Source organism: Strigops habroptila, chromosome 8, assembly GCF_004027225.2.
Source record: "Strigops habroptila isolate Jane chromosome 8, bStrHab1.2.pri, whole genome shotgun sequence".
Classification (NCBI taxonomy): Eukaryota; Metazoa; Chordata; class Aves; order Psittaciformes; family Psittacidae; genus Strigops; species Strigops habroptila.
Window position 1 is genome coordinate 41,031,622 of NC_044284.2, and position 19,067 is coordinate 41,050,688.

Consider the following 19,067-nt stretch of genomic DNA (forward strand, 5'->3'; position numbering starts at 1 on the left):
CCTTTGCTTGACAGCACAAGAGACTACATGGGAGTTCCCAACAGCCCCACCTTCTGTTGCAGAATGAATCTCTTAAAGACTGGATAGCAGTTGAATTGCTCAAGAATCATCTTGCTCTTTCTAGCAAGGATCCAGTCTTTGCACATTTGTAAGGAGTCATATACATCGAAATACTTTATAGTCATCATGTAGCATGTCCTGAAATGTATTGGGTGTAATGGTTTGGAGAGACCATATTCAACAACACATTAGGTGTTCTTTTGTACTGAACCTCTTCGACACTTACTAGAAAAGCACCAGATGGAAAATAAAGATCATTGTCCATATACTTGCTCGGTTTTAACTTAACCTAGAGTCTTTCTTCTAGCCTCTGAATACCATAGGTACAGAGAAATGAAAATCCATTCCTGATGTCTCTTGCCTGCAGTACTGTACATCACCTAAGCTGTAGGAGAGTTTTGTGACTATCAGCTGGAAGCAAGGTTGTGTATAAAGCCCTTTGTATGAAGCTTACTTTTTTATATAATCCCAAAGTGTATTGGGGAGTGGACAGAGGGAGGGAAGATGTGAGGCATTCAGTCTCTGTTCTAGAAAGAATGTTTTCCAAAGAGGGTCAAAGCTGTGCATGGAAGATTGTAAAGAGCAGAACCAGTGTGGCATGAATGCACCAACTTGGAGCCAATGTGAAATATGTCCCAGGCTTTGTGTTAAATCTTGGTTTACATCATCAGAGACATCTGTATATTATTACTTCTTTTTAGGAGTCAAAATTCTTTGTCTAATGTCTACACATAAGGTTATTGCGCACAGCTTTGCATTTAATTTGTGAGGTGTTAGAATAAGGAAGCTATTTCAGGATGAATGTATTAGCATTTTGGTTATCCGAGAATATCTGCTAGCCATTATAGAGAGACATATCACGCTTGCTACTATAGTATCTAATAAATGTTTACTAAACAACATCTTGCTTAAATCATATTCTTGTGCTTTTGTTTTTCCAGTCATGTTTGGCTGAATGAGAGCTGTCAAGTAACTTGATGATTGTAAGACTTCAGGGAAAGCTGTTCCTCGAGAGTGTGGCGATGCCTTACTGCCTAATTCATAATACTGCCAAGCAGTTAATATGTCTGCTTTTAACATGGGATTCATCAGTTGGTGTTGGAGTGCCTCACAGAGGAAACTGGTATCATGCTACCCTAGTGCAACAGATGGAGAAACTGAGGCACAGCAGAGAGGTAGTGTTGTGTTCAGTGTGCAACAGTAATAGCACAAGGCTGGAGATTAAGCCAGCTCTCCTGAGATTATATCCAGTGCACTTTTCCAATGGGTCATAACTGCATAAAATAAGCAATAACTTGTCACAGCACATCTGCTCCAGTGTTTCTGGCAAAAGCGTATCTGTTATCCTGATTTAAATCATAGTTTTTGACACTGATGATGTGTGGAGGTGAAGCCGATCAGCGGCCTCGCTGTGTCTCTCGGTCAGACAGAGAAAAATGTTGGGCAAGCTAAATCATTTAAATCCTGGTACTGCCAGGGCTGGAGATGGGTGTATATGGAAGTGGAACCCCAGGGATTTCAGTGGGGCTCCATGCAGACAGAATGATCTCTTGCATTCAAAGAAGCTCGTAATATCAAAACCACCCTAAGAAAATAGTCTCTAGACAAAGCTTACTGAGCTGAAGAATTTCCAATAGCACATCAGGTAATGCTCCCAAGAAGTGGTTTATTTAAGATTAATAATGCATTTAGATGACTGTGAGATAACAGGAGCAGTAGGCTGAGTCTTCTGCCAGTCTCAGAAGGGGTAAGCCATTGGTCTTTTTGTCATTTGTTTGCATAAAAGTGGCATGGGGAAATATAAGTAAAATAGTTCCTTCAAGTTAAAAAAGCAAGGAAAAAATCATAGAATCATAGAATGGTTAAAGTTGGAAAGGACCTTAAGATCATCTAGTTCCAATCCCCTGCCATGGTCGGGACATCTTCTACTAGGCCAGGTTGCTCCAAGGCTTGTCCAGCCTGGCCCTGAACACTGCCAGAGATGGATTATTTACCACTTCCTTGGGCAGCCTGTTCCAGTGCCTCACAGGCATTTTATTATTAAGGAATTATGCATTGAATAAATCTATATTTAAATATGTATATAGAAAGTTGCTCTTCAGCTTTTCAAAATATTGTATTTTCTGTATGTATCAGGGTTTTTCTACTCAAATGAAACTAGTATTAAATAAAAATAATACAGAACAAAAAAATAATAATATTCCTCAATTAAGTAATGACTTAAAATTAGTAACTGACAACTATAATATCGGTCCCACAAAATAAGTCATGTCTGAAAACGCAGCTACTTCCACTTTCCAACTATATTGCAGCAGAATCAGAAATTTAAGAAGCCAACAAGAAAGCATCTCTGATGGGACAAGCAGTCTGTTTTCTGTATCTCCTAAGAAATACAAGAAGACATTCCAGAAATAATAGGCACAATAAAACTCTGCTGCACTAGGAAAAAAAAAAAAAAAAAAAAAAAAAGCCATCCTTTTCAGATTCATTTTTAAATGACTTCAAGAAAATAAAATCATTAATTTTATCATGTGGACTTATGATATGGTCTTGTAATCATGCACAGCATGACCCATCTTAGCCACACTAACAAGATGAATAATTTAATTCTCAATCCAGAAGAATTCACTCTGTTTACTTCAAAATATCCATTTCTGTTCTTCTTGAAAAACACCTGAACTGGAGTCCAAAATGATTGATTAGTTCCAAGTATTAAAAGGAAAGTGTGCAAACCTCTTAATTCACCCCCATATTACAGTTCTTTTCAAGCGTAAAAGGTGGTAACAAATCGTGCAAGGCTTATACATTTATTATTTTCTGTAACTCAGTGCTTTATGTTGTCTTTTGATCCTTGAAGTGCTGCTTTTTCAGCAATGAGCAAATACAGTGGAGGGAGTGGGTTTTCCTGCTGTGCATGTATGAAGAGCTTCCAAAGGAGGCTTTTATGATGCATCAGGCTGGTTCACCTTGAGCTCATCAAGTGCTTCAGTTAAGCATGAGTTCTTTAATATATTGTTCTGCATGTCATTTCATATAGTTAGATAATGACATTGAAGGCTCTGATGATATCAACCCAGTATTTGTTCCTTCAGTGTCAAGGACATGCAATGAAAATGTAATAGGCAGTTAGATTAAAGTAAAAATATGCTGCTGGCAAGGAAATAACAAATTGGATTAAGTCAATGCTGTTTTGAATGTTGGTAACTAGATGAATTTTAATTTCTCATGGTTCATTTCAAAGACCTGTTTAGGCACCTAACACTCCATATTTTAAGGTTATGTTACTGCTTTAAATCTACTTCCTAATTCACTTCAGTATTTCAAAAATGTATTATTCCAACATTGTGAAACTCAAAGAGGCTCTTTACCCGTATCCTGTAACACCAGAAATGGAAAAGAAACATCTAAAGTAAGAGAAGGTTGTCACATGCACAACTGTGCATAAACTGGCTATAAATAAAAGATAGGTTTCACACCATCAAGGTGGGAAAGTTTCTGTTGCAGCTCCTCAAAGGAACACTGGGGAGCAAGTTCCTAACTGTGGGGTTTATTTTGTGGGGCTTAATTAGACCATGAAAGAATTATGCTACTACTTAGATGTCTGCAATACTATAAGACAGCATTTTGTGATGTAGGAAGTCTCTTCGGAGCTGCAGTCTTTTATGGACGGTCTCAAGACTGTTAAATATTGAAAGAAATGTCACCTTCTAAAAGTACTTATTTTAAAATATCATATTAGTTCTCAAGTGTAAGCAGTACAAAATACTAATTTGAGTCCAATTGTACTGCAAGGACAACTATGCCTAGCTAGAATGGTGCAATTCTTACTGAGATGTGCCACTTACCGGGAGCAAACAGGGTAGCCCAGAATTTCCTTAGGTTATGCTTTCTATTGAAATTCAAGTTTGTAAGATGAAAATTTTCAAGTTGTGATGTGTGAACATCAAAGAATTTGGGGCTTCAGATACCTGTGGGCCTATGTTTATCTTAATTTAAATTGCTTCTCTTGGGGGTCTCAACTACTCAGAAAATGCAAGTTTAACTGATGCAGCTTCTCCAAAGATGGACTTTGGTTCCTTTGTTAGTATTAGAAAATGATTTGGAAAAACAGATAAACATATGTTTTGTACATAAGTAATTACAAGCTATGGAAAAATGTTCTTTTAATTTCCCCTAAAAGATCAAGCTAAAGATTTGAAGTCATAACACATTTCTTGTGGTAACCCAAATTTAAGTCATGTGAATCAAGAGCTGTAAGGATTCCATTAGCACATACGGAAAGTGGGATTGGATCTGTAAAAGTATTGGCAGTATGGCATGTTGTGAAGTATTATTTTTTTAAAATTAAAACTCAAACAAAACCCTTGAGTGGCTTTACAGCTATCCCACAGTACCAGCACGCTTTAATTTCCATTAAAACTGAATTTGCCACGGTCTTCATTTTAAATGGAAATAGTGCTCTGCTTGTGTCACTACGAAGCTTTATTTTCTCCCAGTAAAAATATGTTTGTATGAGTGACTTTTAACAGGAAATCCCTGTGAATATGTTTGTCTTGGTGATCTGCTGCTGCTTTAGACGAAAATTGCTATACCAGTCAGCTTGTGGGAGGATAACTTTTTTTTTTCCTAATTCTGTCAATTTAAATCCAATGTACACTGCTAGATATATTGGAATAAATGTGGTTTGTTTCTGCTTGGAAAAGAGGTGTCTCATCCCAATGCACAAAGGCTGTTTCTCATTTTGTTGATTTTTTTTTTTTTTTTTTTTTTTAAGCAATATCTTTTATCTGTTTTGCTGGGACGTGTCTGCTAATACATGTGTATAAATAAATTTAGGAAATCCTCTCTTGTACCTGACACTTCTGCTTTTCTTGTTTCCTTCCCCAGCCATCAAAGGAGTTTCATGGCTGTGCCAGGCCACCCTCAGGACTGCTTCTGGGGATCCTTTCCGTCCCCATCTGATGCTCCATAGTAGCAGCTACTGAATTCACGTACACCTTGTGCTCTGTCTTCATGAGCTTTTCAGCAAGCTGTAGGGTGGAGGCACTCTTCTTCTACCTTGCTTCAAAATCTGCCCTGTGGCAACTCTTTAGGCCCAACTTCTCCAGGCAATCAGGGAATAGGATAAAGTCCATTTTTCTGTTTCCATGAGACTAAATGCTTCATCAGTGTGCAGTGATCCTCTGTAAGACCATTCAGGAAAATGCTGTTACCTGTGGTTTCCAGCGTTGTCAGAAATGTTACTAACCCTAACTGGGAAAGGGGGAGAAAAGGGGGATGATGAAAAAAGTTCAAGTTTAGCTAATGTGAAGCATTTTCTCAGTTGATTTCTGAGGATTTAATACTTTGGTTGAGTACAATAGTGATTTCTAATTTTTTTTCCTCGATACAGCTTTTTTCCAAAAGGAATTGCCGAATGCTTTACAGATCATACACAAAAGGAGAAGTCATCTAGGAAAAGCAGCAATGTACTTGCAAATAGGGTTCGTGCCAGTGAGATACAGCTTTAGTGGGATTTGCTAGCTCTTCTTCAGGGGAAGACTTGCTTTGCTGCCTTTCTTCTGATGACCGTTTCTATCCCACTTTCAGATTATGATGACCGAGCACAGCTTGCTACGTGTGAGTGGTGTAGCTGGTGCAGGACAGTTGCACAAGGTGGGCTGTAATAGCGGAGTCCCTGAAAACCCAGGCAATAAACACAGTTGTGTTTATTTATCTTATTTTTCTACTCTATTCCTTCTTGCCATGTTTTTTTAAGGCTGGCTTGATGTTGTATCACTTCGGATTGACACAATTAAGCAAGATCCCACTTCAGATTCCTGATGATCCCTGCTCTGTTTTGTACTAACATTGAGAATTTTTCTGTTTTGTTTGTGGTTGGGAGGCTTTCCCCTGCTTCACCCCCACCTGAGATTGTTCAAGAAATGTTGAACGGAGTGCTTAATGATTTCCAGTGCTTTCTCTTGACATTTTAGTTTTGGAGAATGAGCAATGCCTCCGCTGGGGACTTCCCTGGCAGATCCATGTCTGAACAGCCAGGGCTGGCTTCCAAGAACATTAAATTCCAGCTGCTTTTCCATCCAAGGCAAGGTTAGTTTAGTATCCCCCTTCCTCCCTGTGTCTTTACAGCAGGAGATATTCTAGCCAACGTATTCGTCATGTTTCTGAGCCTCCCTGCTGCTTGATTTATGCAGAGAGGACTAGAGAGAGATTCCAGAGCTGTACACTGAGTGTGAACTGCCTGCAGGTGTGCAGCAGGGCATGATAGCCCAGCGTGGCTTGGTCCATACATACGCTGGTTAGTCCGCACATGTAGACGAACAGAGCTGAGATTATACCCTGCGTGTTCAAACACACAAAGGGTGTTGTTTCAGTTGTGTGGGTGAATCTTGTGAAATGCTGGAGACTTGGTTGTGTGGAAGCCACACAGAGAGGCTGAGGTGGAGTGAGGGATGCTGAGACTGAGTTTATTCTTGCATCCTATGTTGCTTTCCTCACTTATGAAAAGCAGCAGTGAAACAGTGTAGTGAAATACTAGGTTAAACTGTAGATAACAGTACATAAGGCTTCAAGAAAATTCATGCTATCTCTCCTTAATGTTCCCTGTTATTTTTCCATGTTGTGCAGTTTATGCATTATGTGAGGTGAAGCAAGTGACTTATGCCTGGGGTTTTTTTTTAAGATTGGTTATGCATATTTGGTGCCTGGCTTAACACTTTAAGGGAAATAATTTTCAGTGGTATAATGGACTGTTTGAGTCTCTCTTGTCAGCTGGGAGTTTGAGTATGCGGCGCATTTGGAAATTCAGCCCATCCTGACCTTGCAACTGGCAAAGGAGAAATCCAAACCTATCAGCTGCTATTTCAACCTGAGATTCCCGCTTGCCTTTGTCTCATCTGAACAGGATAAAACGTACCTCATGCTCTTTCAAAGTTGGTTTCACATGTGCGGTTGCATGATGAAAGGCACCGCAGTTTTTAGAAACCCCAAATGTAGCCAGTCTCCAGCTGGTAAAATTGTCATCGTTCACAGCCTAATTGAACTACGGAAATTTACCCAAGTAGAGGATCAGGTCCAGTGTACACAGCTGGGGACCAAGCTGAGCTCAGTAACTATCTGTGCTCAGTAGTAAGCCCAAGCCAACTGGGTTGCACACAGATACTTCTCCTAGGTAGCAGCACACGGATCAATGTCCTCTTGTTCACTTGTACCCATGTCGTCCCCAGTTCTCCTTTTCCTTCTAAGCAATGCCTCACTGACAGCAAAAGGAAAAGGCATCATAGATGAAAACTGATCACTTTTTTCTGATGATTCAGAGAAAAACTTTACTGCCTTTACACTTGAACTTCTCCAAAAGTGGTACTTGTTTGTTGCATAATTTTCCTTGTTTGTGAAACAAGTACAAGTTATGCTTGATATGAGTGGGTGAGAGAACAATAGGGTTTTAGGAGTGGTTATTCCTCACTGATAGCACTGTTGTAGGTGAGAAAACTTATAGGAGGTTTTGCTTAGGTCTTACATTTTTCTGTGACTTTGTAGTCATAATTTTTCCCAAAGCTTGTCTGCAGATCTGTGCTAGCACCCAAACCACTAAAATGCTTTAAAGTTGATCCTTTTCTGCCCCTGTGTATTCAGCTAGTATGGTCGAATGTTTTGGGTTTCTTTTTTTTTTCCAGAGTCTATGAGATCATTCAAGTATGGAGACTTGGCAGCTTCTCTGTACGTACAGAGATGGCTGTTTGAATGTCAGACTCAGTGTCTTTCTGGCTAAGGATAAATTATTTGGTGTGTTAAATGAGGATTTGTTGCTTTATCTGACATGAATAAGGTTTGTTTATTATTAATGTCCCGTCATGACTTACATTGAGCTGCAGATTTTTATCTTTTGGAGTTTTTTTTCATGCTTTTATTACATAAAAGCATAAGTATGTCTCTTAAACAGTTTGGTAATAGAGAAGATAGCAATAGCAAGCTAATATGGTTGTAAGACCAAGAAAAGGCATTGTAAAACAGAAAATAAGCAGGCGTAAATATAAAAGTAATGGCGGGATTGGAAAACCAAGGTGAACATTTGCTTGGGTGTAACTGGTCATTTACATAGCAGTCTGTGTAACGGTCATTACAAACTGTAATCTATGGAAAAGGTGAACAGGGAATTTCATAAACATCAAGGATTCTTGGTGAAGGTAGAATTTGTCAAAAAAGATAAATTGTTAGTATTTTAAAAATGTTGTTTTGGTATCCAAAATGCCTCGTAGTTCTCAATGGAGAGGGAAAAAAAAAATAAATCAGGTTTTAAAAAGAATAACATACATGCTCCAATACTTGTGATTATTGTCAGCTCAGAAAGTGAGTGCATTTTATATACACCAGTGCCTCCTGTTTGAGAGACACCAGTCTGGAAGTCCGTGTCTTGTCTCGAGGAGGAGCGATTTACAAAGACCCACTGCTTGAACTGCCTTTCGTTGCCAGGGTCAAGTTATGCCATCTGCATTCTCTGCACAGGGTGGGTGCTCTGCCTTGCTGAACTGCTTGGAATGCTGAAGGGGTGTGAAGTAAGTGGCTCTTTTTAAAAATGTATTTAATGAGCATTACAGCTTCATTTACAACATCTGGGTCTAACTTGAAATAGTGTTACAAAAAGTAAAACATCTGTACATACAAGCCAGAAAAGATTAATAGAGGTTTATTTACAGCATAGATTAAGAGTGTACACCACTTCTCTCTCTTCATTTTTATTTAAGTTACACAGGCAGCTAGCTCATCTCTATTGCCATTTGTGATGCTACATCACTGCTCTGGTTTGGGCCCCTATGTTTGCACTCAATGCAAATGAGCGTCAGTAGATCTTCACCTACATTTCTTAAACTGACAAATTGCTTTGTCTTTCACAGAGATTGTACAAGTGACATTCACAGTGCAAGTCTGAGCTTTTATGTGGGCAGTATTTAAGAAATGCTAAAACACAAGAATACAGTAAATACATTCAGTTTCCATGTGCTGTGTGACTGGTTGTCTGTTTCCATTCCTCATGTCAAAAGGGTCAAGAAACCAAGATACTACTGTTAATCGCAAGGTGGGACACGTTGTTAAAACCCTGAGCTTACTGACAGAAAAGCTGTTCATCCTTTGGCTGTATTTCAAAACAGAAAATGGAAATGTCAAAATCTGTGCAACAGAGCTGCCTTCTGCTTTTACTGGTAAGTCGAGAAAGTTGCAAAGCAGACTTCAGGCAAAGGCCTGAAGTACACTTTAATTTTCTGAGCAGAGGAAATAGGAAAGAATCTGGGTTTAGGTTAAAAAGGAATACAGTTTATAGGTTTGTGATCATCCTCATCTTTTGGGGAGAAGAAAGAGAAGTTTCTCGATTGGGTTGGTCAGCCAGAGGGTCCTGTCTTTTGTTGCTGTTTCATCTCACTGTAGCCCTTGTGCTAGCCAGGCAGAATCGAAAAGAGGTGCTGCTGAGCTGAGTGTCCTGGCTCAGGATTACTAAGAGCCCTGAAATTCAAGCCCAGGATTTCACTTCCTGTTTGCACAAACAGTGTTGTGATAAAGTGCTACATTAGTATCTTGGCCTTTGTGTGTCAGGAGCTTGAGGTGCTGACATTTTATTTTATTTTTTTCTTCCCCTTAGCAGCTGGCTCAAATTTTTTCAGCGTTTGCGTGGATTAATTTCCAACATACAGTGCGTTGCAATTAAGTCAGTGTTGGAGGCTGTAAGATGAAAGATAAGCAAGTGGGAGCAGAAAGAAAAATAGAGCAATAACCAAGAGTGCTGCCAATAAGAACTAAAGCAACAACACCGAACAGTTGGCAAAGTACCCTGTGGCTTCTTTGATAGTCCCTCATCACAAGTAATAAAACACCTCTTGAGTTGTTCTTTACCTACTGGTTGTAAATCCTAGTGTAAAGCTGCCTGTGTTTCCTGGAGTCCTGGGGACCTCACAAAAGCCCCTGCTCTCCCAGAGTCTAGCCTGCCTGGCACATGGAGGAGCAGAAATGAAGGTGGGAAAAGTGAGCATCGCTGAATTTCTCACTCTGTCCTTCAGGGGGAAGAAGGGGAGATTTCAGTTTTGTAGAGGGCTCGCATCTAAATGTGAAGTCTATAGGCCATATTTTAAAACAAAACACTAGCACATTCAGTATTCCTTACTTTTGCTCCAAATCACTGCAGCTGTGGTATGTATGAAGCTGTTACTGTTGTGTCTTTTTTAATGTGTTTTAAAATGTGCCTGGAGGTTTGGGGAATTTCTCATTTCTTTTATTTGTATTTTTTTAATTCCTGCTGAAATGCTCTGCTGTTTATATTTAAGCAAAACCTCCAGCAGGAATGAGTAAAATCAAAGAGCATCATAATCTTGAAAGGCAGGTTGGAGACTAACAGATAGGTCTGGCTTGAAGGAGCCTTTTCACGAGGGATGGGGTAGGCAGGGGTTCCAGGAACAGAGCAGCCCCTTTCCTTTCCTATCTCTCTGTGCACTGCTTTTTCCCGTCATTTCTCCTGCCTCACATCGATCTCCTCTGTGTGAAGTGCATATCAAAGCCAGGGTTTCAGCAACAGTGGCAAGTTTCAGCAGCATCCAAAAAGCGACGCTTGTTCAGCTGGGCAAGCTTGTCCGGCACTTGGCTGCTCTCTCCCTCTTGCTCTCCAAGAGCAGCAGCGCTGTCTCGCACTTGGGGAAGCTGCTCCTTCTGTTTTCCAGTGGAATATCTGACGAGCTTTCAGTTTCCACACTATAATGCTTTTTAATTCGAGTGCAATTCTTAGCAGCCTGTTTTCACTCAAGAGTATGAGAGTTTTTTCCTTTTGTTAACCTCCCTGCATCAAGTGACCTGGTGTCACATGGTTGGCTGGGGGAATGCTTTTGGCCACAAGTGCACTGGGTTTGGTAGGAGTTCTTACCTTTGTCCAAGAAAGAATCCAACAAAGCAAGGCTTATTTCTCACTGTGCCTTCTCTATGCCACTCTCTTCCAAAAACTGTGCGAGCCAGGCTGGGCAGCGGTGTTGCAGCAGGCCAGTCTCGCAATATGTCTGTGATGGGAACATTATGGAAAAAGAAGCTTCATCACAAGGAAAAGCAGCTGGCAAAGATGGAATAATGAGTTTGTGTTTTATTTTGTTTTGTTTGCATTGTTCAGTGAAGACCCATGTGAATTCTGGAGAGAGGAAAATACAGGAAATTATCTATAGTGCCAGATCCCAGGCTTTCCTGCCTTTTTAATGCTAGAAATCTAGACCCCTGTCTATCTGAGAGCACTCTGTGAAACTTCCAATTAAAGTTACCCCAGGTTAGTGGCATTATTAGCATTAGCAGCAGCAGGGACTGTGCTTAGATTGAGACCATCAGTTTCTGGCATGTATTTACCATCTTATCAAATAGTTTTAACTGATTTGATAGTCAAACTGATCAAATAAATAGATTTAACTGATACTGGGAGCTGCTAGGGCCTTGTTTATTAAGGTATCTGCTGGTGCTGATCTACCAAGTGATTTTTGTAGTAGGCATTTTCTCATTGAGTCTGGTAAATGAGATATGTGGGTGATTTAGTAACCTAGTCTTTAATTCAAGGACTGAAAAGATACCCCTTCCTTGGTCTGCAAAGCAAAAAATGTTTTGCAAGGACGGTGGAGGACTGGTGTCTTGATAGTCCTCCTGGCAGGGGTTTAGGCAGGGAGATAGGAGAGGGGAACATACGCTCATGTATCTTCAGTGTACCATCAGCCTGCTTACAGTCTCTGCTCCTGTCCCAGGCAAAGCTAAAACTATCTATTTGAAATCTTTCCTATATGAGCTTTTCTTACATGACTCTTTTGGCCAAAGATCAAGCCATTTCCCAAAAGCCTGTCTTCCAGGCACAGCTTAGTATTGGCTTTCAGGCAGGTGTCAGATATATAGCAGCAGACACAGTTTTCTGATTTACATCGTCTTTGTAGTATGCCTGCACAATGGTATTCAGTTGCATTTTGAACATCTCTTAATGCTAGGAGACTAACCACACTTGGAGTTGGTTCTCTGAGTCTTGTCCTTGGTATTTCCATCTGGTAGATTCAGCTGATGTAGAGCTACTACTTATAAAACTGATGAGGATCTGTTTAGAAATGCTTACTTCCCTCATCTTTAAAGGTAGCCCTAGCTTGTCATGTTCTGATAGATCTTCAAAATTTATTGATATTTGCCATGCTAGCTCAAAACATTTTCAGTTTCAGGTGGCCTACATATTGTTACTTCACCTTTTTTGAACAGCAAAGATAGCCAAGTATGCTCCTTAAAAGAATTCCAGGCCTCCTTCTATCTTGTAGTGAAGTAAAGAATAATCATTATCCAAATTTCCTGCCTCAGGGGGAAAAAAAAAAAAAATCCCAAAAAAACCCCAACACAAACACACACACACAAAACCTCAAACCACAACAAAACCCCACCACCTCCAAATCTCCAAATACTCATTTCATTAGTATACCCAAGACTGCAGTTGAATGCATTTCTAGGCAAAAATTTCAGTTGCCTTTGATACTAGACTCTATCTTTTGTTTCTAGGGAATTATAAAACTCTTCTAATTCTCCAAATTAGAAGTGTGCGAGTGACAAACTATTTTGGCTTATGTCAGAATGCCTTTTACTCTAAATACTGTTTGCTCTCTGTATTTCTGTCCATTAGATGTGTCCATTATGCTTCTATTGTTTTCACTAATTTTGAAGGTATAGTATATATACAAACAACTGGTTATACTGGTCTGAAGTTCTAAGCTGTCAAGGAATGTTCCTACTGATTTTAACTCTTGAAAGCTTTAGTTATTTCAAGAGTTCTTATTTGGTTGGGCTTGTGTGCTTGGGTTTTTTCAGAGAGAAAAGAAAAAGGGTTAAAAAAAAATGGGCCTGGAGCATCCCTTTTACCTCAAGCAACAAAACCAAATGGGAACATCTGGGTTATTTCCAAACTCCACTAATAGGGACCTCCTTCAGGAAAGAAAGAGAATGATGTCATGTTCAGCAGTGCAGGAGAGGAACAGAGTGGAGCATGCTCCTACCAGTTCAGCATACCCCAGGGGTAATATCATGGACTACCTCATAAGAAGACAAAAAACTACCTGATGCTACATTTTTGTATATAAATGTGTGCATGCATATATGTGTGTGTATGTATTTGAAGAACTACTTTCAAAGGCTCTTGGAAGAAAAGAATTTTAAAGGGAGTTTTGGTTTCTTGTGAATTTCTCTTTTAATCTTTAATGAGTTCCCTTAGTGTTTTCCTGCAGAAGGTAAGACATTGGTCACATGTTCATTTGGAAGTTTTGTGCTTTACTTTGTATTTCTACTATTTCAGTGGATCAAAAAGAGCAAAAGCAGTAACATTTGACCCTCCAAAGCTGGCAATGTCTTCCCCCCTCCCTTCCTCCGCTTATTGTTGTCTTTTCACGGTGAAGAAACAATGTAAAACATTCAGTATTTGTTGCCAGGTGTTCTGGTTTTTTTTCACCCTTCTCCTTCTCTCCCTTGAGATGGAGGCCCCTGCCATCCTTTAAAATGTCAGGAATTTTAGGAGAAGATTTATGCAGCAGCCTAAAAAGGCATTGGACCATGTAGTGAGGGTCAGACATATGGTAGCAATGATTGTACACCCTAGTAAAGCAGCTTCCCTCCATATATTTGAACACGTCATGAGAAATCTCTCCTGGTTAACAAAGTGCTTAAAGATAAACCATGTATTCTGATTTTATCAGGTATGCACCGTGCAAAACATGTATGGGAACAAACAAGTAACTATTTTTCTTGGCCGAAGTAAGTTAAATTCTGTGTGGAAATCAGATTAAAGTCCTCATTTGCTTTCTATCTTGACTAGCTGTTGAGAGTAGCAGCCCCTCAGGTCTCTGGTAATGTAGTCTTTACCTCAAATAGGGATTCTAAAATATTTAAGCATCTGTCTCGTGAGGCTTCTTGTTTCCTATTTGTTTTCTGTTGCTAAGCAACGCGTTTATACCCCCAAACTGAAAATTTACAACTCTCAAATTGTCCCTCAGCCTGATTCTCCAAACCTCACATCTGTAATGGGTTTTCCATCTGTCAGTTTCCCCAGGTCGCCCCATCCATCCTCAAGTCTGCAGAGGAAAAAGCCTTGTGGTTCTGGGCTTTGTTTTCTTAGGTTCCCCCCCCTTTTTTTAGTCTCCATCTGTAATTAATTTCTCGCGAAGCCACATCTGTCTATTTGGGGCAGGGAAAGTGGGGAAGGGGAGGTAAAAAGTGAAGTCACTCTCTCCCTTTCCCAGTAAAACGTAGAATTTGGCAAGTGCAATTGTAGTTCCTCAGGGCATTTTAGCCTCTCCATTCTACCCTCCAACCCTCACCACCCCCTGCTCCAGTGCATAGTCAAACATCTTACAGAAGGGTGAAGTGCTGCTGTTGCTCAGCTGGTAGTTCTGCTTGTGTGGAGCTTGTGGTCTTGGTCTGTGCTACAGCCCACATCTGACACCGCAGTGTGTTTCTAGCACTGGGTTGCTGCAAAAGCTGCTGGCATCCTTTGGAAAACTTCCTTCTGTCAATATTTGAATTTTCAAAAAACACACTAAATAGCTGCCATGATGTTTCTTTTTAAAAGACTTAAGAAATAGCCACAGCAGTCCCAGTCAATATTCCTTCTCTACCATCATCTAGTGCAGCTGTTCCAAAACCTTTTTATGATCTGCAGACCACCAGGTAGTTTCAGGCAGGAGCAGGCTTGCTGTGAGGCTGGTTGCCTACCTCGTGCCCTGCTCGGCTGTGGTAGGGGAAAACAGAAAGCAGAAAGAACTAGCTGTCTTTGTCCAGGGAGGAAAAACCCACAGTGCAATGACTGCTCTGGAGTCTTGGTGAAGGTCTGCAAGATGCTATCTCTTCTGCAGTTTCTTTGGTGCATGTGCCATAGGCAGGGACACCATCCACTAGACCAGGTTGCTCAAAGCCCCATCCAACCTGGCCTTGAACACTGCCAGGGTTGGGGCATCCACAGCTTCTTAGGGCAACCTGTCCCAGTGCCTCACCACCTTATAATGAAGAATTTCTTCCTACTATCTAATCTAAATCTACCCTTTCCCAGTTTAAAGCCATTCCCCCTTCTCCTGTCACTACATGCCCTTGTAAAAAGTCCCTCTCCAGCTTTGCTGTAGGCCCCCTGGAAGGCTAACTCTAAGGTCTTCCTTGAGCCTTCTCTTCTGTGAGCTGAACAAGCCCAACTCTCTCCTGTCTCCATAGGACAGGTGCTCCAGCATCATCTTCATGGCCTCCTCTGGACCTGCCTGAGCAGGTCCACGGCCTGTGTTGGGGTCCCAAAGCTGAATGCAGGACTACAGGTGGAGTCTCATGAGAGCAGAGTAGGGGGGGAGAATCGCCTCCCTCGACCTGCTGGTCATGCTCCTTTTGATGCAGCCCAGGACATGGTTGGTTTTTGGGCTGCAAGCACACACTGTTTGCTCATGTTGAGCTTCTTGTCAACCAACACCCCCAAGTCCTTCTCCTCAGAGCTGCTCTCAATCCAGCTTCTGCCCAACCTGCAGTTGTGCTTGGGATTGCCCTGACCCAGGTACAGGACCTTGCACTTGCCCTTGTTGAACTTCATGAGGTTGGCATTGGCCCACCTCTCAAGCATGTCCAGGTTGCTCTGGATGGCATCCCTTCCCTCCAGCGTGTTGACCATACCACACAGCTTGGTGTCATTGTCAAGCTTGCTAAGGGTGCACTTGATCCCACTGTCCATATCCTCCTCTCCTGTCTCTGTGCTGGAAATAGTTGCCATTGATCCCAGAGCCTGGTCTTCCATCAGGACAGCTGTCCAACACCAGGTCCTTAGTCTCTTGTGTGACCTCCCATTGTCATGTCCCAACTGCTCCAGCTTCCTTCAAATTGAACAAATCGTCATAATTTAGTAGAGGTAGTGATCATCCTTACAGAAAAGTCTCCGAAAAAGGCTATAGCAAGGAAAGTTGGCCATGAGTGAAGGACTTGTCAACCAGCTTCTGACTAACTGAAATCTTGTGAATGACCATCTGTGAGCTGCTGAGCTTGTGAAGTGAGTATCAACTTTGAGATCAGTAGTCCAGCTGCCTGTTCCCAACCTCTGAGAGCTCAGGACAGATGCATCAGAGAAAGTAAGCTGGTTGCTTGTGTAGGAGGACCACAAAACTCCTGGAATCTGGGGGAAATTGGACCCTTAGGTATTTTTGGAGATCTGGGTTTTCATCTCTTTGTTACTCCAAGAATACAGATTGACCATTGCTGTTGTCAACAGCGCTGATTTGAGTGTCCAGCACTTCCTTCCCACCTGCCACTCCTCCCATGCTTGCTCCTGGTGGCCAGTTGGTGAATTAGATGCGATAATCAATCTGGGTTACATATATACTTACTTTGCTGCCAGATTATTTTTAACTGAGCACAATTCTGCAATTCAGTTTACTGCACAGTCTCACACGCTCTTGTATTGGGACATCTGAAGGGCTGGCATAGGGATGGGAGGGATAAATAATGAGAGGCATGGCAGTGGCAACTTAAATTGGTGGTTCTGCTGAAAGACACTACTGTTTGTCAAACTATTGCCTAATGTCTAAGGCAGACCATGTCCTCTGCAGGGCTAAGCACTCAATACACTACCTGTTTGTTGCCTGTCCCTATACAAACACGCTCTTGAGTATTGCTTTCAGGAAAAGTTCTTTGGGATGATGTCCTTAATATTGATAAGAAATGGCCCTTTTTAGAGTAATGTGATAGTGAACTGAAATGCTGAGAAAAGCTGTAGAAACTTCTTGACTGAGAATTCATCCCTGTTGGACGCACAGCTGAGATGTGCCTCCAATAACTCTCCCAAAATCACAGGTTAGAAGGGGAATTATTGTATGAGTAGAAGTATTGTAGAAGGTAGGCTGAACCAATGGAAACTGAATAAAGCTGCTGAGAGTGGGAGCATTGGTTCGAAGGGCATCCCAAGCAGAGTCCCTGAGGAAGAACTGAAGCTGACTTGTGCAGTCACTTGGAGTGCATGCGTTGGTGGGGGTATTGTGTATCACACCACACATCTGCCACAGCTGCCAGAGTACAGTGGGACCTTGTTTCAGCACAGCCATATTAGTAACGTGTCTGGAAAATAATTTTTTGGCAAGGGTCAACTTAAACAGCTCTATTCTGCTCAGAGTCAGCTCTCAAATGGCTTTAGAACACAGAATGGATTGCAGCAATCTCTTGAAGTGCCAGAGATGTTCATTGAGGCTACATATCTGTCAGGGAAATGATGTACAGCCCTGGGTAGGTGCATATGAAAGAGCTCTGAAGCATCTGCTGAAAGAGCATCACCCAGCAGGAACCAGGAATCCCACCAGCAAACTGGTAGCAGGTTTGGAGTGGTGAATGTCAGTCCTCTTTCAAATCTTTCTGAAATCTTCCCATTGTCCCAAGACCACCATGACCATGTGTTTCTCTCTCCCCATTTTAATGCTGGCTATGGGAAGAAAGGGGGAGTTCTGTAACAAGCAGGCTGTGGTGGCAGCAGCTCTCTGAGGAGCAGGCTCATAAAAATAATGTGGTGAGAAAATTAGTCTGATTCCAACGTAAAATGACCCAAATTTGAAATAACACTGACACCCTGTGGAGATGTGTGGAGGGACCTTCTGCAGGTCTTGCTGATCCTTGTTCCTGATATACTATAAGCCAGTGATTAGATTCTTTCATGTTCTCTTTTAGAGAAAACTTTTTTTTTCTTTCCCAGTAAAAGTTTCATCTTTTTCTGTCTAATTAAAAAATAAAAATCCTTCTTATCTTTTCTATTAGAAAACATTCATATTTTTTTAACTCTTTTAGTTAAACCTACATAAACTCATTTGCAAAAAAGAGGATAATGAGGAATATTCTACAAGATCTGAAGAAGGTACATGTAATGGGTTATTTCCTAAAGGACTTTCTTCTGTACAGCTAGAACCATTGGAAGGAAGCTGCTCCATGCCAAGGTGAAGTCAGGATGCTAATCATTTCCCTTCCAGTCTCGACTAACATTCAAAAATGCAAGAGCAAACAGGTTTGTCTGATTGTAAATGTGCATTTTTAATACATTTTGCTTGTTCTTGCTGCAAGTCACTTAGTTGACTTTCTGGCTTTTAGAAGTGTGTTTTGAGATGCCTTACTGTGTTTGTGTTTACTCCTTTCTGGGCAGAGACCATCCCAGTTAAAAAGGGATAGTTTTCCCTTTTTGCTCCAGTTGAGCACCAGATCCCCATTTACATGCAGGGTTAAAGACCAGAAATCAGACGATGTTTATTGATGAGGTCCTGGTGTTGTGAGTGCGGCCACGTATTGCATGGGAGATGATGGCAGTCTGAGAACACTGTGTGAAACACAGTGAACCTGAGCTCTGGAAGTGCAGTGTTCGCCTTGAGAATGCCTGGTCTAATTAATTTCCTCCAAGGATAATAACATGTTTAATTCTGTCATGTAAGTGTGGTCTGCAGAAGGGAAAACTGAGCAAGACTGGGCTGCGCAGGAACATAATATGCAGTAGAAATGAGTGAGTTGTCATATAAACTCAATGATTGCTAGAGCTGTTTGCAAGCAGAAGCTGATCTCTGGTTTTGTGTGTAAGCACGGAGTGATACAGTTAGTGTTACACTGTGTTCAGGAATAATTTTCCCATGGAAGGAATGTTGCTGGTTATTCAGTCTTAGCGCTAGACCCTTTATCTTTGGAGATGCCTTCCGTCTGTCGTGGTTTAACCCCAGCCGGGGTTGAGATAAAAGCAGTTTAATAATTGAAATAAAATATAATTGTTGTAATGAAAAGGGAAAAGAGAGAGAGAGCAATCGCACCCTCTACTGACTGATTCCCAGCCTGTCCCCAGGTAGTGATTGTCCCCCCCAAGTTTCTATACCGGGCATGATGTGCTGTGGTCTGGAATACTCCTTTGGCTAGTTTGGGTCAGGAGTCCTGTCTCTGGTCCCTCCTGGCTTCTTGTGCCCCTCCTCACTGGCAGAGCATGAGAGACTGAAAAATCCTTGATC